This window comes from Rhinoderma darwinii, unplaced genomic scaffold, assembly GCF_050947455.1.
Source record: "Rhinoderma darwinii isolate aRhiDar2 unplaced genomic scaffold, aRhiDar2.hap1 Scaffold_128, whole genome shotgun sequence".
Classification (NCBI taxonomy): domain Eukaryota; kingdom Metazoa; phylum Chordata; class Amphibia; order Anura; family Rhinodermatidae; genus Rhinoderma; species Rhinoderma darwinii.
Window position 1 is genome coordinate 190,801 of NW_027461960.1, and position 23,878 is coordinate 214,678.

A 23,878-nucleotide genomic window follows, 5' to 3' on the forward strand; every position below is an offset into this window, starting at 1 on the left:
TTATCGTCCATGGCTTAAGAATGTACCTTTTGGCCAATTCAAACGAATAAGAAAAAATTGTACTAGCGATAAAGATTTCTCCATTGAATGTAATATTTAGAAAAAAAGATTTAAACAAAAAAACTTTCCAACTAGTTTGATTAAGGGAGCAGAGTCTAGAGCAAAGGCGTTAACGCAATCTGAGTGTATCAACCCCAAAGCGCAAGCTGCTGTGAAACCGACCGATTTTAACTGTAATTTTATCACTACTTTTAATAAAGGGAGTAAACTAATTAATGCTATACTTCTGAAGCATTGGCACATTCTAAAAAATGACCAATTCATGAAAAGTATCCTTCCCATCAGGCCTAAGATCACATATAGAAGGGCAAAAACGTTAAGAAATATGATAGTGCCGAGCAAACTGCATAAAATTACTCAAGACCCTCCAAAAACATCATTAATTATTAATGGGTCGTATCGTTGTGGCAAATCTAGATGTCTTTGTTGTCTAAATATTGCAAATAAAAAAACGCACTTCACTTCCATGATTACGAATGAAAGTTTTCCGATAAAAAGTTTTCTCAACTGTGGTAGTGACTACGTCATCTACCTGTTACAATGCACGTGCGATCGACAATATGTGGGTCGTACCACCCAAACCCTTAGATGTAGGGTTAACAAACATAGATTCAATGTTAGGACAGTGTTTGAAAAACATAGCGTGTCCCGTCACTGTGCTACTGAACATAAGTGCAATTTTGACTCTATCACTGTGACTCCCATTGAAAAAATACCCCTTGATATATCTAACAGATTTATTAGATTAAAGCAAAGAGAAAATTTTTGGATATATAAACTGGTGACCTTATACCCCAATGGCCTTAATGACATTGCAGAGTCCGCGTTGGACTAATGTCAATACTCCTCATTACAGTTTCAACCATTTAATTTAATTTCATTTATTATAATGTATTAATTTTATTTATTAATTTTATTGATATGTTGCATTTTAATGTCTATACTAATCTAATTTTATTAATGTTTATGCACTAATTTCAATTTCATTGATATATTATATTTTAATGTCTACATCTAGTTATTTATATTTACTAATATTTCCAGATCTGTCCGATGCTGAGGGTATACATATATCCTCACAACTAAGTGTTATTTTTATTATATAATTTTTATTTTTTATACATTTATACTGCATATACAATTGCATTTTTGTCTAATAGCTTTAATTACGATATAATTATGCGATATGCTCCTGCAAGCTGCCCATTTGACTCATGGTATATTTCCCTGCATTGAACCTGTTCGGCCACTGTAGCTGTTAGTGTTCGTCATGACCACTTTATTTACAATACCTTACTATTTGACATAGTCTTTATAGTAGTTTTGTTACACTTATAATAAACACATACCCTGCTGCTTCTATTTTGCCATTTATGACTGATTAAAAACGAAGACTGGCTCATTAGCCTTTTTGTAAAACTTCCCCCCTGCGCGCTTTGCACTTCACTATGCGTTCCAACATAGTTTCCCTTCTCTTCCGGTATGTCTGTGTTTACAGGTTACCATGACAACGCGCTACTATGCGCTGTATTAAGATCTCGTACATTATTTTGACAACATACTTTCTCACCATCCCCTTGACAACTCCACATCATCTATCCCTTCCACATACTACATATAAAACACTTGTATGAACAACATAACGTTTGTATTGAGTGCCGCAATTCCCTGTGGTTCTTTGACTGAACGGATCATTATGTTTATTTATTAACTGTATTAAATGTGGCCTTTAATATCAATTATTATCTGTTAGCAACCCATTTGTGACTTTATTCACCCCATTTTTACAGTTTACTATGTTTTTTATTTTTTGACATTGCTGAACTTTGACCTGCTGTTTTTGGCGGTTTTTCTGGCCAGGAGGCTGGTCTGAACTGGCCCAATGAACTTGCTTTCAATTTTGTACATTTGTGTATATATATGTGTCTTTTTGTACTATCCCCTTGATATGCCTGATGAAGATGCCGGTCCGGTATCGAAACGCGTAGCAATTATCGTTATTAAATCATTTACCTTAAGCAGCGCCGTGTATCCCGTGTTTTCCTCCTGTATTTCTTCTGTGGTGGGGCAGGCCTGCTTGTAGCAAACGGCAGTGGAGGTGTATTGGTGGTAGTAGAGGTAGCCAACAGACAGCAAGGGTGGTGGTAGTAGTAGCAGCACATTAAAAGACACTGGACAGTCACAGGACAAGGCCCTGTGGTGGGGCAGGCCTGCTTGTAGCAGACGGCACTTGAGGTGGATTGGTGGTAGAAGTAGTAGCAGCACCAACAGCGGCACATTAAAAAAAGAGTGGACAGGACAGAATCCCGTAGTAGCAGGCGGCAGTGTCAGATCTAATCAGTGGCATCAGGCACAGGAGTTTTAAAATCCTCACCGATCCACGCTTGATTCATTTTCAGAAACGTGAGATTTTCCAAGCTGTTGGTGGACAATCTTGTTCGCTTAGGGGTGACGAAGCCCCCTGCCGCGCTGAATACCCTCTCTGACACTACACTGGAGGGTGGGCAAGACAGTACACCCATGGCAAACTGGGCCAGTTCTTGCCAATGATCCAATCTGCTGACACAGAAGTCCATGGGGTCTGGGATCAGGATTTCTGACGGAGAAAGGGCACAGTCTAGGTATGAGTGAACCTGGTTGTTTAGGTGCTGGTGATGGTGAGCATCCCTTTGGTGACTACGATGTGTGTCAGGTCGGGGTATTGGATGTAAAAATGTTGTCATCATATTTTCCAAACTGAATTGGCTGCTGCTGCTGCTGCCGCTGCCTATTGCAGAGGTAGCTCTGCCAGAGGCGGTGGAACGATGAGACAGAAGAGGCTGGACGCAGCCTGCAGGGCTTCAGAGGGAAGCCTCCATGACGGGACCTAGTAGGGAAAGAGTTAACTGTGAGGGAGAGGTAGGGGGAGGTGGATGGGAGGCAGGGAGGAGTTAGGGGCCGTTACTGGTCTTCCCGCTGCTTTCGGCATTGAGCCGGAAGCAGCGGGAGGAGTAACACAAAAATTCTTAAGCTCCCTGCGTTGTTCCGCTCTGTGCCCTGTAATGTCGGATGCCGACATACTAGAGCGGCTGCATGCTGCAGCTGTTCACCACGGTCCCGCCTGGTTGGAGGAGACCGTGGCGGCACTTACCAGGATCCCGGAGGCCGAAGCATCGCCACGTCAGGCCCGGCACCCGAGGTCTGTTGCACATGGGGACAGGCTCCCCTACCCCGGCCCCCTCCCTATTAGTAATATGGCGGCGGGGGGGGAGTCGGCAACACCCGCTCCTGCTCAGAGGAGGCAGAGAGCGTCTCCAGGGGGCGACGGTGGCTCAGGCCGGGTCTCCCCGTCGCTCCTGGCGGTCCCGCCCTCCAGAACGCCTCAGCCCTGAGGTGGTCCCGCGGACACGGCGTCGCAGGGGGAGCCCTACAAAGGACGCTGCAGGCCAGGCAGCTGGGAGGGCCGCCTCTTCCCAGGCCCTGCGTCCTGGCAGGAATCCCCAGCCGCGACGAGGTCCGGCGATAAACAGGGAGTCGCAGGCCGGGCTCCCTGTCACCCCTCCCCCATCGGATGCAAGAGTTGGAGGACTATCTACGGCCGCCCCACCTGGTGATGTTCCGGAGGCAGGCTGGCCGGAGGCAGGCTTCATCGAGATCGTCAAGACGGACGCCTAGAGCTGCAGCGACGACAAGACAACAGGTCCGGTCGGAAATTCTGGGTCCCAGCGGTCGGGCGGCAGGTTGCCGGCCCATCTGCCAGCGCGTCGTCGTCCCCGTGTAGGAGATGTCGGTGGGATGGCCAGTCGTCTGCGAGAGAGGATCTGGAAGAAGGCGAACTGGACGTTTATAGGCGAGGTCAGGATGGTCCGGCTGACGGGAACACAGCGCCTGGGCAGCCCGGTGAGTGTATAACTCCGTCTTTGCCATATCCAGCGATTTTTATGTCGGGTGTCGGTGGGGGGGCGGTAAGCGTAGCATTGGCTGCCGGTAGCGGCGCGGTCGGGCGCGACGGTGCGGGTCTAGCGGATTTAGTGGGTTGCTTGTGGGAGCTGGTCGGACGTCTAGATAGGGCGGCGGCTCCAGTAGTTACGGAGGTGTCCCCGGCGGTAGTTTGAGAGGGTCCCCGGGAAGTTGCATCGTTACAGGCGCGTTCTGGGATGGCGGCTAAGGAGGCGGTCGCGGTGTCAGTACAGACTGAGGCCCAAAAAGATGGTGATAGGGTGCGTATTGATGATCGCGCTCGTGGGGAGGTGTACGTTTGCTTCGAAGGTCCGTTGGGGACGCATTTAAAGCAGGAGGTGCGTGAGCGTATCTGGAAGGACGAATATGTCGAGATTTTTTCTCTCCTGCCACTTGCTAAATTCAATTTGGATAAGAGCAAGCGGGACGAGAGTAAGAAGGATGAGGAGGAACGTCGGCGGTATAGGCTTATCCCGCAGACGTTCGTCAATTGGTCGCAGGCGTTTGCCATATTAGCCAGTGTGATAGGGGAAAAGGCGCCGGAAAATTGTTCGGCGTTGTTTTGCTATTTTGATGCCATTGGGGAGGCCCATAGGGCGTACGGGGGGCAGGCGTGGCTAAGATACGACGAGCAATTCCGTCAGCGAAAAGCGGTTCGGCCGGCGATTCGGTGGGACCAGAAGGATATTGCTCTTTGGTTAAGGGTTACGGCTCCAGTTAGGCAGTCCTTGCCAGGGAGGCCAGTCCAGTCAGGCCGGGCCAGGTGCAGGGGCAAAGTTGGGATTCTGCTGGCAATTCAACGATGGCCAGTGTAAGTTCGGGGCCACGTGCAATTTCAAGCACGTGTGTTCAGAGTGTAACGGTGCATCCCACGGGGCTGCGAAATGTATGCGGAAGAAGAGGTCAGGGAACCAGCCGTCCTCGGCTAGTCAAGGGGTTGTCACCGGTGAGGGTGGAAAGGATGGCCCCTTATCTAAATGAGTATCCGGATAGGGCGGCGGCCAAGTTAATTTTCGAAGGGTTTTGTGTTGGTTTTATTATTCCTCCGCCTCCTTATGAGGTCCCGTTTACGCTGAGGAATCTTAAGTCGGCCTACTTGCATGCCGAGGTCGTATCAGAAAAATTGTTTAAAGAGGTTTCGTTGGGTCGTATGGCGGGGCCTTTTGTTGATCCGCCAATAAAAGATTTAGTGGTGTCCCCGTTGGGTATTGTGCCAAAGCGCGAGCCCCAAAAATTTCGCTTGATTCAGCATTTATCGTTTCCCAAGGGTTCGTCGGTAAATGACGGGATTGATCACGAGTTGTGCTCTGTAGTTTATACCTCATTCGATAAGGCGGTGGGGTTAGTCCGTGCTGCGGGTCCCGGTGCACTGTTAGCGAAAACCGACATCGAGGCGGCTTTCCGGTTGTTGCCAGTTCATCCAGAGAGCCAACGGCTGTTGGGTTGTTTTTGGAATGGGGCTTTTTACGTGGATAGGTGTCTTCCGATGGGGTGTTCCCGTTCTTGCGCATACTTCGAGGCGTTTAGTAGCTTCATCGAGTGGGTGACGAAGGGAGTAGCTGGGGTCGACTCTTTGATACATTACTTGGACGATTTCTTGTGCGTCGGCCCGGGGGGTTCGCCGGTTTGCGGTAATTTGCTTCATGCACTGCAGAGAGTCGCGAGGGATTTTGGGATCCCCTTGGCGCCAGATAAGACTGAGGGCCCGGTACCGACGATTTGCTTTTTGGGAATTGAAATTGATTCGGTGGCGATGGAGTGTCGTCTTCCCGCGGATAAGTTGGGGGCATTGAGTCAGGAGGTTCGTCGGGCTTGTAGGTTAAAGAAAATTACGCTGCGCGAGCTTCAGTCTTTGCTGGGGAAGTTGAATTTCGCTTGCCGGATTATGCCAATGGGGAGGGTGTTTAGTAGAAGTTTGGCGGCTGCAACGGCGGGGGTTCGTGCGCCACATCATTTTGTGCGGCTCAAGGAGGAGCATCGAGCTGATCTGCAGGTCTGGGATGACTTCTTGGGGCAGTATAACGGGCGCTCGCTATGGATGGCTCCAGCGCAGGATACGAGTGATTTAAATTTTTTTACGGATGCGGCTGGGGCGGGCGGTTTTGGAGCGTACGGGGGAGGGCCGTGGTGCGCAGGTCAATGGCCGCCTAGCTGGGTGTCCAGTGGACTCACGCGGAATCTGGCCCTGCTCGAGCTGTTCCCTATCGTGGTTGCGGCGACCATTTGGGGGGACAGGCTCAGGGATAAGAAGGTTCGTTTTTACTGTGACAACATGGGGGTGGTACTGGCCATTAATAACATCACTGCATCCTCTCTTCCGGTGGTTCAGTTGTTGCGACATTTAGTGTTGGTGTGCTTGTCGTTGAACGCGTGGGTGGTGGCGGTGCATGTGCCGGGGGTACGGAATTGTATCGCTGATGCTCTTTCTCGCTCACATTGGACCGGTTTCGGCAATTGGCACCGGGAGCGGACCGCCTCGGTTTGGCTTGTCCGGAACATCTCTGGGATCTGGTCTCGGTTGGTGGAAAGGTCTTTGGCGCGCACAACGTGGAGTGCTTATTCTGCTTGTTGGAGGCAGCGGGAGGAGTGGGTAAGAGAGTTGGGTGACGTCACCACGGATAGAGACAGGTTGGTGGCACTTTTGTACTGGTTGGGGGACGCCTGGGAGGTGGGGTTTTCGTTGGCAAAGGTTAATCGTTTCATGTCTGCGGTGGCTTTTGGTTTTAAGTTACGTGGCTTTCGGGATGTATCAAAATAATTTTTAGTGGGACAGGCTTTAAAGGGTTTGCGCCGAGGTAGGGTCGAAGCGGATTGTAGAAGGCCTGTGTCGTTTTCTCTGCTTAGCTCTTTGGGCGTATCATTAGTATCGGTCTGTCGTTCTTCGTCCTAGGTGGAGTTGTTTCGGTTAGCATTTTCTTTAGCGTTCTTTGGGGCATTTAGAATTGGTGAGCTGGTGTCACCTAGTACCAAGCGGGTAGGGGGGTTGAGACTGGGGGAGGTGAGCCTGTATGCGGATCGGCTCGAGGTATGGTTGCGCCGGTCAAAAACTGACCAATTGGGAAAAGGAGAGCTGATTGTTTTGTTCGCCCTCCCGGGGTCGGCGATGTGCCCGGTCGCTTGCATGCGGGTTTTTAAGCCACGGGGGGGGGGGGGGGGGTCTCCCGAGTTGCCATTGCTATGTCACGAGGATGGGTCATTTTTGTCCAGATTTCAATTTGGAGCTGTATTTAAGAAATGCTTGGCGGCGGTCGGTGTCGCAGAGGGTCTGTATTCATCTCATTCCTTCAGGATTGGCGCAGCAACGGAAGCGGGGCGCTGGGGGTTGGATGATGAGGGGGTGCGGCGCATCGGTCGTTGGGAGTCCAACAGATTTAGGTCCTATGTGCGCCCCCATTTGTTATGAGTCATGTTAGCAGTTAAAAAACGTTTGCGTGCTGGTATCTAACTTTCTTTTCCGTTTCAGATCAGCCTCCGTGTCTTGTGTGGTTGTTGGGCCACTCTTACGTTCATTGGGGGGCTTTGAGGGCGGACGTCCGCCCGGACGGTCGCCAGTTGCGCATTCCGCGGCAGGACGCGGTTTTGCATTGGCTGGGATTTAGAGGTATGTTGTGGAGCAGGGTGTTAGCGGAATTCCAGACATACGCCCGGCTGGATAGGGTTCCTGAAGTCTTGGTGTTGCACGTGGGTGGGAATGATTTGGGGGTCCGCCCCTTTCGTGAGTTAGTGCGGGATATCAAGCACGATATGCTGTGCTTGTGGGTTTCTTATCCCGGGTTGGTTATAGTGTGGTCGGACATTGTTCCGAGGAAGCATTGGCGGCTGGCTAGGTCAGTGGAAAGAGTCAATAAGGCTCGCATAAAGGTTAACCGTGCTGTGTCCCGTTTTGTAGCCAAGAATGGGGGCATTTGTGTGCGGCACAGGGATTTGGAGTCAGGAGTGGGGAACTACTGGAGGAGTGATGGGGTTCATCTGACCGAGGTTGGGATTGATCTGTGGAGCCTGGCAATAGCAGAGGGAATTGAAAGGGCGGTGGTGGTGTGGCGGAACTCACAGGCTTAAGGTGGTCAAGGCCTGTTTCGCTGTGGCGGGGGGAGTCCTTGAGGTCGGTCAGTACAAAATGGTGGGGGGGTCGCATCGGGGGTATGCGTCCCCCAAAAAAGGTACATGGTTGAAGACTTCATCGGGTGTTATCCCTTTGAAGTGGTCTTCTGGTGGTTGGAGCCATCTGCAGAGGTGAGCGGTGCCTCCGAGCTGGTTTACGGCTGGAGGTAAGGTCTTGGTGGTGTTGCAGATGGCTAACTCGAGTGTTTAAAAGGAATATCTAAAATGTCTTCAAGGACTTCCCCTGCTCGGATTAATGTTAACGTTAAATTGTTATTTATGATTCTGACCCATGTTGGGTCATGTGAATTATTAGGAGGAATTCTCTGGTTGGATTCCTAATTAGTATCCGAATATTTCGGATTTAAATTGCATTTTCAAAAACTGTGAAATTAATAAACGGCTGCTGTGGCCATTTCACATCCAACCTCGGTGTCACGTGTCTTTTCTAAAAGGTGGGGGTGGGGGGAAAGAAAGGGATAAGTGAAGGTTCAATAACACATGACTCTACTTAGGCAGGTCAAGTGGGGAGCGGAGAGTGGCCCCCCGGTCAGACATGCTTGCAGCAGGTGTTTGCCATTTGAAAGCCGGGACAAGCTGGCTGCATAGCTTCTTTCGATAATAAGCCAATTTTTCCTCCCTCTCGGAAGGCGCAAAAAACTCCCCCATTCTGGCTTTATACCGAGGATCTAAAAGTGTGGCTATCCAGTACTAATCTTTTTTTTTGCTTCATGCTAACAATACGACAGTCAGCGCTCAAGTAACGAAGCATACAGCTTGCCATCCTGGCCAGCATTTCAGAGGGCCCGGTTGGTTCCATCTCCGCCCCATACTGCCATTGTTGTCCATCATCAAGGTCGTCGTCAGACTCGTCATCACCATCACTGTCATGTTGTGCGGCTGCCTCGTCCCCTATCCCTTCCTGTGATTCCATCTCCAAATCCAGCTCCTCTTCAGGTCCTGTTTCCTCATCCTCATCCTCCTCCTCCTCAACATCCATAGCCAGATGTGATCCTTCCTCCATCCTTTGCTGAATCATCGCTGTGAGCGTTTGCTCCATAATGAATATCAGCGGCATAACATCGTTCATTCCGCTAGCGTCACGGCTCACAAATCGTGTGGCCTCTTCAAAGGGCCTCAAACCAGCTGCCAGTGCCTGAGCTCGAAATTACACTGGCTCCAAACGCTGCCCGTCTGCTGCATCAGGAAATCATTCACGGCTTTCCGTTGTTTGTACAGACGGTCCAACATGTGCAGGGTGGAATTCCAGCGTGTTGGAACGTCGCAAATCAGGCTATGTTCTGGGAGATTGTTTTGACGCTGCAAGTCCAGGAGGGTGTGCTTAAATGTATACGAACGTCTAAAGCGAACGCAAACCTTCCTGGACGTGGCCAGCACACCCTTCAAACCAACATATGACTTTAAGAAGCGTGTTATGACCAGATTGATGTGCCATGCAAGGAGCATGTGTCAGGTGACCTAGACGCAGTGCAGCCACAACGTTCTTCCCGTTATCAGAGACAACATTGCCCAGTGTGAGTTTCAGAGGAGACAGCCAGCGTGCAATTTCCTCCTTGATGCACAGCAGCAGCTCCTGCCCTGTGTGGCTTTTCTCGCCCAGGCTCAGCAGGTGTAAGATAGCGTTGTGGCGCTTCACCTTGCACCTATGAAAAGAGGAGGGAGGAGGAGTGGAAGATACGCTGTGTCCTGACGGGGACGGGAAGACCTCCATTGAGGAGGGCAAGGAGGAGGAGTAGGAGGAGGAGGATCGTAGGCGCCTGGTGTCCGGAGTTGAACCAGAAAGATACAAGCGTGGAGGTGGTAATGCCTGGCATTGCTGCGGTGGTGCATCGGACTGCAAAATATTGACCCAGTGGGCCATGAAAGACATGTACTGTCCCTGCCCATAGTTGCTGCTCCACGTGTCGACGGTGGCATGTACCCTGCTGCACACGGATAATTGCAAGGACTGGCCCACCTTTTCCTCCACGTGCTTGTGCAAGGCAGGGACAGCTGTTTTGGAGAAGTAATGGCGGCTAGGTATTCGCCACCTAGGCTGAGCGCACGCCATCAATTGCTTGAAGCCGGCGGAGTCGACCAGGTGGTACGGCAGCGACTGCACCACCAACAACTTAGCCAGGTGTGAATTAAGCCGCACGACAAGTGGATGACTGGGTATATATTGTTGCTTATTGGACAATGATTCAGATGACAGTGATGATGATGATGACAACGACATGGTGGATAAGGCCTGGCTACTACTTAGATGGCAGGGACTCGGAGCAGCAGCAGCAGCGGCAGAGGTGTCTTCATTAGATGTACATGATGGTGGGGCATGTCGATTGTCCCACATGGCCTTGTGATGCCGCTCCATGTGTTTACGTAGAGCGGTAGTTCCTACATTGCTGCCCTGCCCACGCCTTATTTTCTGCTTGCAGATACGGCACTGTTTTCGTCCTCCGGGAAGGTACAGAAAAATTGCCACACGGCAGAGTACCGTAAAGAGGTAGTACCACGTCCACCACCACCCGAGCTTGCCCCTTGTCTGGCAGGCTTTTTTCGGGAGCCTACACCAGTAGCAGCAGTGTCGCCGTCACCGGCTCCTGAGCTGATCCTACCGCTGCAACGTTTTGCAGATTGACTTCTGCCCCTACCTCGGCTTGGCTGTTTATCACTGCCAGTGCCGCCACTACTACCCTCCTCCTCTGACGCCGTCATCACCTCGTCACCTGGTTCCCACGTCCTGTCTAAAACAACATCATCATAGCCCTCCTCATCATCCCCGCCACTTCTGTCACTGTGTTGTGAATGTGATGTGACATCATGGCGGGCTCCATGCCCCCCCCCTCATTACTGCGTCTGCCACCACGGCTACCACCAACGCCCCCACTACCACAGCTATGCGTCTCGGACACCGCTTCCGCCTCCACCACCGCCGCAACACACTCCGTTGGCTGACTCGCGAAAAACAAATCATCATCACTATGTTGTTCAGTACCCGAGGAGATGTCTCTTAGGACTCTCAGGAAAGATGGCTTCCCGCTAGGAAGGGGGAATGAAGACATAGATGATGGAATGGAAACGCTAGAAATAGCCATATTACTACTGTCACTGTGCCAAGGAACTGTAGAGCATCTGTAATCCAACTAAACCTGACTTGAAGCCAGATCATCAGAGTCTTCCTGCTGAGATGACCGCGAGCCAGCCAACCAGTCCACAATGGCCGTATTGTCTAAAGTAACCCACCCACCGGAGGAGATGGACAAGTCTGGCTTGCTGATACTGCTACTACTACCAGCAGGCACATAGCTGCTGCTACTAGTAGAACTGGGCACATGTCTTGTGCCACAAATGCTGGTACTGGGTCTGGCACCAACAGATCCAACATTTGAACTGGAAGATGACATGGCATGGGTGTTTTTTCCTCTACTCCGTCCTTTCACAACTTTTTTTTTACCAGACATTTCACTGCTGTGCTGGAGTGCAGCAAGTTTAATCAAAACCCCTACCCCTACTAGAGGAATGAGGCACTTATAAAATATGGCTGAAAATGAGTGACTGTGAATAGGTTGCAGTCAGTGTATGCTGTGACTTGTATAATAGCACCAAAGGCACCCGCTGTACTTAATTAGCACGTTGAATTAAACCCTTAGACAGAAATGAGGCCCTTTTAAATTGTTATTCGGACTGGCGGAAAATCAGTGACTCATAAGGTACCGGTCAGTCAGGGAATGCTGGGCGTTGTAGTACTACAAAGGCTGCCTGTATTGCAAGTTGGATTGTTATGTTAACCCATGCAACGGGGATGAGCCCCTTCTAAAAGCTTATTCACACACTGGCTTGGCAAATGGCAATGAATGAGAATATCTATCAGCCACGGACGGTGCACTCAGGGAATGCTGGGCGTTGTAGTACTACAAAGGCTGCCTGTATTGCAAGTTGGATTGTTATGTTAACCCATGCAACGGGGATGAGCCCCTTCTAAAAGCTTATTCACACACTGGCTTGGCAAATGGCAATGATTGAGAATTTCTATTAGCCACTGTGCACTCAGGGAATGCTGGGCATTGTAGTACTACAAAGGCTGCCTGTATTGCAAGTTGGATTGTTACGTTAACCCATGCAACGGGGATGAGCCCCTTCTAAAAGCTTATTCACACACTGGCTTGGCAAATGGCAATGAATAAGAATTTCTTTCAGCCACGGAAGGTGAACTCAGGGAATGCTGGGCGTTGTAGTATTACAAAGGCTGCTTGTATTGCAAGTTGTATTGTTATGTTAACCCATGCAACGGGGATGAGCCCCTTATAAAAGCTTATTCACACACTGGCTTGGCAAATGGCAATGAATGAGAATTTCTATCAGCCACTGTGCACTCAGGGAAAGCTGGCAGTTGTAGTACTACAAAGGCTGCCTGTATTGCAAGTTGGATTGTTATGTTAACCAATGCAATGGGGATGAGCCCCTTCTAAAAGCTTATTCACACACTGGCTTGGCAAATGGCAATGAATAAGAATTTCTATCAGCCACGGACGGTGCACTCAGGGAATGCTGGGCGTTGTAGTACTACAAAGGCTGCCTGTATTGCAAGTTGTATTGTTATGTTAACCCATGCAACAGGGATGAGCTCTTCTAAAAGCTTATTCACACACTGGCTTGGCAAATGGCAATGAATGAGAATTTCTATCAGCCACGGTGCACTCAGGGAATGCTGGGCGTTGTAGTACTACAAAGGATGCCTGTATTGCAAGTTGGATTGTTATGTTAACCCATGCAACGGGGATGAGCCCCTTCTAAAAGCTTATTCACACACTGGCTTGGCAAATGGCAATGAATGAGAATTTCTATCAGCCACGGTGCACTCAGGGAATGCTGGGCATTGTAGTACTACATAGGCTACCTGTATTGCAAGTTGGATTGTTATGTTAACCCATGCAACGGGGATGAGCCCCTTCTAAAAGCTTATTCACACACTGGCTTGGCAAATGGCAATGAATGAGAATTTCTATCAGCCACGGTGCACTCAGGGAATGCTGGGCGTTGTAGTACTACAAAGGCTGCCTGTATTGCAAGTTGGATTGTTATGTTAACCCATGCAACGGGGATGAGCCCCTTCTAAAAGCTTATTCACACACTGGCTTGGCAAATGGCAATGAATGAGAATTTCTATCAGCCACTGTGCACTCAGGGAATGCTGGGCGTTGTAGTACTACAGCTGCCTGCCTGGATTGCAAGTTGGATGTTAACCCATGCTACGGGGATGAGCCCCTTATAAAAGGTTATTCACACACTGGCTTGGCAAATGGAGAATTTGTATTGCAATTTGGATGTTGATTGTTGAGTAGAGTAGACTCCCGCTGTAGTGGATGAGCCCCTTCGATTGCTGGATTCCTAAAGCTTTCCCTTACTGCACAGAGATGCTATCCCTACAGCTCCTGTCTCTAAAATGGCCGCTGAGCTCCGTGCATAGACTTTTATTGCAGGCTTGAGCCCGCCCCTATGCTGCCTCCCGATTGGCTGGGAGAGCCGTTTGCAAGGCATTATGGGGTAGCCTGATGTCAGGTGATATTTTGAAATCCCTCATTTTACATCTAACATGTGGCAGGTGCCAAAATGTAGCCGGGTTCGGTCAAAACAGGTTCAGCCGAACCCGGTGAAGTTCGCATTCGCTGCGAACCGAACTTTTCACAATGTTCGGACCAAAACCGGGTTCGGTTGTCCCGGTTCGCTCATCTCTACTAGCCAGGATAAGGGAGGGGGGATTCTGTGAGCTCACTAGAGTGAGTGTGTATTCTCAAATTTTGCAGCATAAAGCAATGTGGTTGCTTTACCACATACCAATGCTGCAATTTTGGGAATTGCTCCATCTAGTGACCAGCACTGGGAAATGTTATAAATTAGAATCTAATTTATAACATTTCCTGACTCGTGAAAAAATAAAAAAAATTAGAACAATGTTTAATCATTTATACACTAACTGTTTAACTAAAAAAAAATAAAAAAAAATTCTAGCGACACATCCCCTTTAAGAAGTGCTTTAGAAACAAAAAAATTTTCATGACACCTTCCCTTTAAAGGGGTTTTCCACGTTCTGACAACTGATGACCTATCCACTGGATAGGTCATCAGTATATGATCGGTGCGTGTCCGACACCTGGACCCCGAACCAATCCACCACTCCAGCTGCCTCCGGGCACCGGACAACACTGCCGGAAGCAGATGGCTCCGGTCAAAGAAGAGAGACCGAGCTGCAGTTCTGCCGAACGGCCGGTATGCAGTGGTCAGAGCCATCTGCTTCCGGCAGTGTTGTCCAGTGCCCGGAGGCAGCTGGACTGGCAGATCAGTGCGGGGTCTAGTGTAGTAACGATTGTTTTCCCCCATACATTACTGATGATTGCTCCTTGTGACACGCTGTATCGTCGATTGGCGCTGGTTTTAATTTTCAGTATCGGGACGTCTAAAAGGACCTTTATTTCCTCAGACACCACCATAACTAGGCATTGGAACCAACCCTTCCACCTTAGCGGGTAAAGATTAACCATCTAAAAGGTTCACTATATACACATAAGGGCTAAAGGTGAAAACACAGAGGTGCTCGCCATATATCCAGCGTTTGATAACTGTGTCCTCCAAATCTTAGGAGTGCATGGAGCAGGAGTTGTTCTAGATTCCTGTTTATATCCCAGACACGTTCATACCATTTTAGACAATGAATCGACATATCGCAAACTTGTGGCGAAACCAAGCACCGCATGTAAAGAATCTTTAAAAAATCTGCTAGAAGAAGGAATTGGATTAGGAGTATTAGCCAAGAAACAGACAGAATACTTACTGATAGAATTCCCTATTGTTCCCATATTCCATGGGATGCCAAAAATCCATAACGTTTCATGGTCTTGAAACTTGGGTTATCTGTGACGTAGTTGGCTAGTACCCCAGCAAACAGGCCTGCCATCAGGGTAGTACCGCTGGTACTACTGTCAGGGGCCTGGCCACAAAAGTAAAATAAAGTGGGCAGCCGCCGCTCATCAAGGTTATGATCAGCGGTAATTGGTTTGTAGAAAGGAATGGGACCCATGCAGGGGCCAGAAGCAGCAGCCAGCTCTGCAACTTGGTGAGTGACTCTGTTTTAAAGCAGTAGATTCAGTTTAATTATTTTTTATGTTGCCCCTTCTCTCCCACCTTCCCACCGGTCTCTCTCCCCTTCCCACCGGCCTCTCTCCCCTCCCCACCGGCCTCTCTCCCCTCCCCAGACCCCGGTCAAGCGTCATATCCACTCTGGCCCAACTCCCGCTTCGGCCACCTTCCGTTCTCTTAGCCTACTCCTCCGCCCGCTCACAGAGTCAATTGCACTTTGCGTCCTGCTCCCATCCCACGACTTTCCGTTGCCACCTCTCCAAATCCCCTAATAATGGGGGACCCAGATGTATTTCCTGAAATGGAATTCCACTGACTGTATGAGACCCAGACATTTCTGATGGCGGGCCTGCCTGCATACCACATATTCCGGCGATCAAGGCAATGGAATTCCATTTGAGGAAATATACCAGGTATTCCAAATGTCTACAAGAATTTATTTTAATGTCAGTGGAGTATCTGCACTCACATAATTACTTCTGCCTTGATAGTTTTATTTTATTGCAGATAGAAGACGCCCTGATGGGGTCAAAATTCTCCCTCTCCATGGACAATTTGTTTATGACATGGTGGGAGAACAACATTTTTTCAGCCAATAATCCCTTTTACGAGTGGATTGTGTTATGGACGCTACATCGACAATCTTTTTTTGTTTAGGGGTCGTGATGTGGCGTCTGTACCACCATTTATGGAATACAATAAAACCAATACATTTAATTTACAATGTTACAGGCTCGGCATCCATGGATGGAATTGTAATACAGAAAAGGAATCATTTTGTGAACCCTCTTCGGGCACTACCATCCTTAATGCTAGGAGCTGTCCCCCAGCTCACACAATCTAGGCAATACCTACAGGGGACCTTATAAGAACTAGGGTAGCCTGCTCAAATGATAAGACATTTCACAACCAATGTATAAATATTGACCGTGGATTACATCTTACAGGATATTAACAATGGATGTTAAGAAGGGCATCAAAACAAAGGACACAAGAATCCATCTTGTTTAATAATAAATACTGAAGCACGAGAGATCAATTACCAGTTTCTTCAACGGCATAGAGCCAAAAGTTTGGAGAAATATCAAAACATTATTCAGAAAAAACGAACCCATGTTAAATCCGGATCCAGTCCTGACACAAATTGTGGGTAAAGGCAGCCCTTGGGTCACCTAGAGGATGAGATTAGTTACATGTTGTCACAAGTCTTTTCTACAGTGTCGCTAACAACAAAACTTGACTTTCCCCCCCAAAAAATATTTTTTTAAAAGTACTTACGATATTGATGCGTTTATAAAAATTTTACTAAGCATCATGTAATGTATGCCATTAAATGCAAACAATGTGATTGCGTGTATGTACGGATGTAGCCATCTTTATCTTGACTCGGATAACTTGCAGCAGCGTGATATCACACAACAAAAGTCATTAAAAAGTCATTGAAAAAACACTGACACTGTGTATTTAAAGAGGCTGTGTCACCACATTATAAGTGCCCTATCTTCTACATAATGAGATCGGCGCTGTATTGTAGATTACATCAGTGTTTTTTAATTAGAAAAATGATCATTTTTGACGGAGTTATGACCTATATTAGCTTTATGCTAATGAGTTTCTCAATGGACAACTGGGCGTGTTTTACTATATGGCCAAGTGGGCATTGTAAAGAGGAGTATAAAAACTAGAGAAACAAAGAATCCAAAGTATCCAAGTATTTAGAAAAGTACAAAATCTTTATTTGAACACATGAGAATCTAAAATACAATGTTTTAATTGGATCATAAATGGACGTACATTAAAAAAATTATTAGAAACAGGTAATGCATGAAAAAATATAAGTTCCAATACAAGTAATATATAATATAGTGAAATCACTTTTAAGGAACAAACTCATATAAATGAACGTCGGTAAGAAAAAACAACAGAAGGAAAGTGACAGTAAGATGTAAGTAATAACACTTCCTATCAAAAGGACGTAGAGAGTGTCCTAGTTTCTAGTTACAACTTGAAACAGTAATCGTTCAAAACTTACCCATTATCAGTGGTGTAGTGGTATACATTACCTCTTCCCCTGAAGAAGCGATACGCGAAACGCGCGTTGGGGCACCTCCTTACTTACTGGGTCATACCACTACACCACTGATAATGGGTAAGCTTTGAACGATTACTGTTTCAAGTTGTAACTAGAAACTAGGACACTCTCTACGTCCTTTTGATAGGAAGTGTTATTACTTACATCTTACTGTCACTTTCCTTCTGTTGTTTTTTCTTACCGACGTTCATTTATATGAGTTTGTTCCTTAAAAGTGATTTCACTATATTATATATTACTTGTATTGGAACTTATATTTTTTCATGCATTACCTGTTTCTAATAATTTTTTTAATGCACGTCCATTTATGATCCAATTAAAACATTGTATTTTAGATTCTCATGTGTTGTTCAAATAAAGATTTTGTACTTTTCTAAATACTTGGATACTTTGGATTCTTTGTTTCTCTAGTTTATATAATATTGTTTGGAGTCCGTATCTCCGAAAAATTGCAGGTGGTTGAGATTTATATCCCACCTTACATTGTTGTGTCCTGTGAGACTTCTCTTGTTTAATTGTAAAGAGGAGTGTATAACGCTGACCAATCAGCGACCAATCAGCGTCATACACTTCTCTCCATTCATTTACACTGCAGATAGCGATATACTGTATCTATATCGCTATTTGCAGTCACATAAACACACTATAACGTTACTCATGTGTCATGACAATTAATATACATACGTGTATTCATTCTCCTGACCACTTCTGTAGCGTCTCTGTGATTTACAGCATAGCAGGGGTAGTCTCGCGAGATTACGCTGTAAACTGTCATTCACAGCGAGATCTCTCTGTGCTGTGCTGTAAATCACAGAGACGTGCAGAGAAGTGGTCAGGCGAATGAATACACGTCACGTCCTGGCTGGAGGTAATGTATATTCATGGTCATGACACATGAGTAGCGTTATAGTGTGTTTATGTGACTGCACATAGCGATATAGATATATCGCTATCTGCAGAGTAAATTAATAGAGAGAAGTGTATGACACTGATTTGTCACTGATTGGTCAGCATCATACACTCCTCTGTACAACGCCCACTTGGTCATATAGTAAAACTGTTAGGGATCTGCCAGGTACTACGTCTAGGTATACTCCTGGGATTAATCAATCCACACCTGAGGCCAGACCTGTTCGACTGACACCATCTCCCACCAACCAGGGTGGCAGGCTCAGGAGTGGGAGAGCCTATCGCGGCCTGGTCTGTCGGAGTTAGCTCCGCCCCCTGTCCTTTATTACCTGCCCTGTTCTCTTCCTCAGTGCTTGTAATTCTTTTGGATTCCTGGCCCCACTGCTGCTTGCTCCAGCCTGCTTCTGCCGTGCTTCTGCCTTGCTGCAGTTCTGCTTGACCTGCCTTGCTTTGCCCCTGGCTTGCTTCTGTCTCCGTGCCCGCTTGGGTATACTCCACTTCATCCTGGTCCTGACTATTCTTTCACCGCTCCGTTTCCTCGCTGCGTTCCGTGGGCTACTGCCCCTTCCCTTGCGTGTTCCCTGTTTGTTCTCCCGTGCACTTAGACAGCGTAGGGACCGCCGCCCAGTTGTACCTCGTCGCCTAGGGCGGGTCGTTGCAAGTAGGCAGGGACAGGGCGGTGGGTAGATTAGGGCTCACTTTCCCTTCACCTCCTTCCTGCCATTACATAATTACAAGCCCTTACCTAGTCTACCATTTCTCCTACGCTGACGCTATCATGAACCCCCTTGAGACCCTGACCCAGCAGATGCAGGGCCTCTCCCTACAGGTCCAGGCCCTGGCCCAAAGGGTCAACCAGGGTGACGCTGCTTTAGTAGTACCCCTCACCTCACCTCTAGAACCCGACCTCAAGTTACCTGACCGGTTCTCAGGGGACCGTAAGACGTTTCTCTCCTTCCGGGAGAGTTGCAGACTGTATTTCCGCCTAAAGCCCCACTCCTCAGGTTCCGAAAACCAGCGGGTGGGTATCATCATATCCCGACTCCAGGAAGGGCCCCAAGAGTGGGCCTTCTCCTTGGCTCCTGACGCCCCTGAACTTTCCTCTGTTGATCGTTTTTTCTCTGCCCTCGGACTCATTTACGACGAGACTGACAGGACTGCTTTAGCCGAGAGTCAGCTGGTGACCTTACGTCAGGGTAGGAGACCGGTTGAGGAATACTGTTCTGATTTTAGGAAGTGGTGCGTAGCTTCTCAGTGGAACGATCTGGCCCTAAGGTGCCAGTTTAGGTTAGGATTATCTGACGCCCTGAAGGATCTGCTGGTTAGCTACCCCTCGTCTGACTCCCTTGACCAGGTTATGGCCCTAGCAGTACGACTTGACCGACGTCTCAGGGAACGTCAGCTAGAACGCTTCAATGTGCTCCCCTCTGACTTTTCTGCGATCCCCCCAGAGGTCCCGTCTCCTCGCCCCTCCACGGAGGACTCGGAGGTACCTATGCAACTCGGGGCCTCCATGTCCCCTCGACAACGTAGGGAGTTTCGCAGAATGAATGGTCTCTGCTTCTACTGTGGGGACGACAAGCATCTACTGAACACCTGTCCCAGGCGCAAGAATAAGAAGCCGGAAAACTTCCGCGCCTAAGTGATCATCGGGGAGGTCACTTGGGCGCACAGGTATTTCCCGTTAATGTGAAACGCAATAAAATTTTGCTTCCCTTTCAGGTCTCGTTTGCTGGCCGGTCTGCCACGGGCAGTGCCTTCGTGTATTCTGGCTCATCTGCTAATATCATGTCTGTGGAATTTGCTATGTCTCTAAAGATGCCTTGTATTGATTTACCTTATCCTATCCCTGTAGTAGGAATCGACTCAACTCCCCTTGCTAATGGTTATTTTACTCAGCATACTCCTGTTTTTGAACTCCTGGTTGGCTCCATGCATTTGGAGCAGTGCTCTGTACTGGTGATGCAGGGATTATCGTCTGATCTGGTTTTAGGCCTTCCCTGGTTGCAGTTGCATAATCCCACGTTTGATTGGAATACTGGGGATCTCACCAAATGGGGTAATGAATGTCTTATGTCATGTCTTTCTGTTAACTCTATTTCTCCCCGGGAGGAGGTAAACACGCTTCCTGAGTTTGTTCAGGACTTCGCCGATGTGTTTTCTAAGGAGGCCTCCGAGGTGTTGCCCCCCCATAGAGATTACGATTGCGCTATCGATTTGGTGCCTGGTGCCAAGCTTCCTAAGGGTAGGATATTTAATCTTTCATGTCCTGAACGTGAAGCTATGAGGGTGTATATCCAAGAATGCCTGGCCAAGGGTTTCATTCGCCCCTCGACTTCCCCTGTAGGTGCTGGCTTCTTCTTCGTGGGGAAGAAGGATGGTGGTCTTAGGCCGTGCATTGATTATCGTAACCTGAATAAGGTCACCGTAAGGAACCAGTACCCACTTCCTTTGATTCCGGATCTTTTTAATCAGGTTCAGGGAGCCCAATGGTTTTCTAAGTTCGATCTACGGGGGGCATATAACCTTATCCGCATCAAAGAGGGGGATGAGTGGAAAACTGCGTTCAACACACCCGAGGGTCATTTCGAATACCTGGTCATGCCCTTTGGGTTGTGTAATGCCCCTGCTGTCTTCCAGAATTTTATTAATGAAATCCTGAGAGAGTACCTGGGTAATTTTCTTGTTGTGTACCTTGATGACATACTGGTGTTTTCCAAGGACTGGTCCTCCCACGTGGAGCATGTCAGGAAGGTGCTCCAGGTCCTTCGGGAGAATAATCTGTTTGCTAAGACTGAAAAATGTGTCTTTGGGGTACAGGAGATACCATTTTTAGGGCAAATCCTCACTCCTCATGAATTTCGCATGGACCCTGCCAAGGTTCAGGCTGTGGCGGAATGGGTCCAACCTGCCTCCCTTAAGGCGTTACAGTGTTTTTTAGGGTTCGCCAACTATTACAGGAGATTTATTGCCAACTTCTCGGTCGTCGCTAAGCCTCTTACGGACCTTACCCGCAAGGGTGCTGATGTCCTCCATTGGCCCCCTGAGGCCGTCCAGGCCTTTGAGACCCTCAACAAGTGCTTTATCTCGGCCCCCGTGCTGATTCAGCCCAACCAAGAGGAGCCATTTATTGTGGAGGTTGACGCATCCGAGGTGGGAGTGGGGGCCGTCTTGTCCCAGGGTACCAGCTCCCTCACCCATCTCCGCCCCTGTGCTTACTTCTCTAGGAAGTTTTCGCCCACGGAGAGTAACTATGATATTGGCAACCGCAAACTTCTAGCCATTAAATGGGCTTTTGAGGAGTGGCGGCACTTCCTGGAGGGGGCCAGACACCAGGTAACGGTCCTTACGGATCACAAGAATCTGGTTTTCCTAGAATCGGCCCGGAGGCTTAATCCTAGACAAGCTCGGTGGGCACTATTCTTTACCAGATTTAATTTCTTTGTTACCTATAGGGCTGGGTCCAAGAATATTAAGGCTGATGCTCTGTCACGTAGTTTCATGGCCAATCCTCCTTCCGAGAAGGATCCTGCTTGTATTTTACCCCCTGGTATAATCGTCTCTGCCACGGATTCTGATTTAGCTTCTGATATCGCGGCTGATCAGGGTGCAGCTCCCGGGAACGTCCCTGGGGACAAACTGTTTGTTCCCCTGCAATACCGGCTGAGGGTACTCAGGGAAAACCATGACTCCGCTCTATCTGGTCATCCTGGCATCTTGGGCACCAAACACCTCATTACCAGAAACTATTGGTGGCCTGGGTTGCCTAAAGACGTTAGGGCTTACGTCGCCGCTTGTGAAGTTTGCGCTAGGTCCAAGACCCCTAGGTCCCGACCTGCGGGCCTACTACGTTCCTTGCCCATTCCCCAGAGACCTTGGACCCATATCTCCATGGATTTTATCACCGATTTGCCTCCATTTCAGGGCAAGTCGGTGGTGTGGGTGGTAGTCGACCGCTTCAGCAAGATGTGCCACTTTGTGCCCCTTAAGAAGCTACCCAACGCCAAGACGTTAGCTTCTTTGTTTGTGAAACACATCCTGCGTCTCCATGGGGCCCCAGTCAATATCGTTTCTGACAGAGGGGTACAATTTGTTTCCTTATTTTGGAGAGCTTTTTGTAAAAAGTTGGAGATTGATCTGTCCTTCTCCTCCGCCTTCCATCCCGAAACTAATGGCCAAACGGAAAGGACTAACCAATCCCTGGAACAATATTTATGGTGTTTCATCTCTGACTGTCAATTCGATTGGGTCTCATTCCTTCCCCTTGCTGAATTTTCCCTGAATAACCGGGTCAGTAACTCGTCAGGGGTCTCCCCGTTTTTCTGTAATTTCGGGTTTAACCCAAGGTTCTTCTCCGTCTCCCCTGGTTGTTCCAATAATCCTAAGGTAGAGGATGTTCATCGGGAACTGTGCACTGTCTGGGCCCAGGTTCAGAAGAACCTAGAGGCGTCCCAGAGCGCACAAAAGATTCAGGCGGATAGTAGACGTTCTGCTAACCCCCAGTTTGTCGTCGGGGATTTGGTCTGGTTGTCGTCCAGGAACTTGCGCCTTAAGGTCCCGTCCAGGAAGTTTGCTCCCCGATTTTTTGGACCTTATAAGATCATTGAAGTCCTCAACCCTGTATCCTTCCGTCTGGAGCTCCCCCCATCCTTTCGCATACATGACGTCTTCCATGCCTCCCTCCTTAAACGCTGCTCCCCGTCCTGGTCCCCCTCGAGGATACCTCCTGTTCCCGTTCTCACCCCTGAGGGGGTGGAATTCGAGGTGGCCAAGATTATGGACAGTAGGATGGTCCAGGGCTCCCTCCAGTACCTGGTCCATTGGAGAGGATACGGGCCGGAGGAGAGGACTTGGGTACCTGCCCGTGATGTTCACGCTGGGGTATTGATCAGGAGGTTCCACCTTCTCTTCCCCACTAAACCGGGTCCTCTTAGTAAGGGTCCGGTGGCCCCTCATAAAAGGGGGAGTACTGTTAGGGATCTGCCAGGTACTACGTCTAGGTATACTCCTGGGATTAATCAATCCACACCTGAGGCCAGACCTGTTCGACTGACACCATCTCCCACCAACCAGGGTGGCAGGCTCAGGAGTGGGAGAGCCTATCGCGGCCTGGTCTGTTAGCTCCGCCCCCTGTCCTTTATTACCTGCCCTGTTCTCTTCCTCAGTGCTTGTAATTCTTTTGGATTCCTGGCCCCACTGCTGCTTGCTCCAGCCTGCTTCTGCCGTGCTTCTGCCTTGCTGCAGTTCTGCTTGACCTGCCTTGCTTTGCCCCTGGCTTGCTTCTGTCTCCGTGCCCGCTTGGGTATACTCCACTTCATCCTGGTCCTGACTATTCTTTCACCGCTCCGTTTCCTCGCTGCGTTCCGTGGGCTACTGCCCCTTCCCTTGCGTGTTCCCTGTTTGTTCTCCCGTGCACTTAGACAGCGTAGGGACCGCCGCCCAGTTGTACCTCGTCGCCTAGGGCGGGTCGTTGCAAGTAGGCAGGGACAGGGCGGTGGGTAGATTAGGGCTCACTTTCCCTTCACCTCCTTCCTGCCATTACAAAAACACGCCCAGTTGTCCATTGAGAAAGTCATTAGCATAAAGCTAAAATAGGTAATAACTCCGTCAAAAATGATTGTTTTTCTAAATAAAAAACAC

The 23,878-nt window shown here is 48.7% G+C and overlaps 1 long non-coding RNA gene across 1 annotated transcript in view; it reads right to left on the minus strand.

Moving 5' to 3' along the window:
- Positions 1-16,245: 16,245 nt before the first annotated feature.
- Positions 16,246-23,878, minus strand: part of LOC142699096 (uncharacterized) — a 39,761-nt gene continuing 32,128 nt past the window's right edge. Inside the window, exon 3 of the long non-coding RNA XR_012865986.1 lies at positions 16,246-16,409. This is a non-coding gene — a long non-coding RNA (uncharacterized LOC142699096). The remainder of the gene's footprint in view (positions 16,410-23,878) is intronic.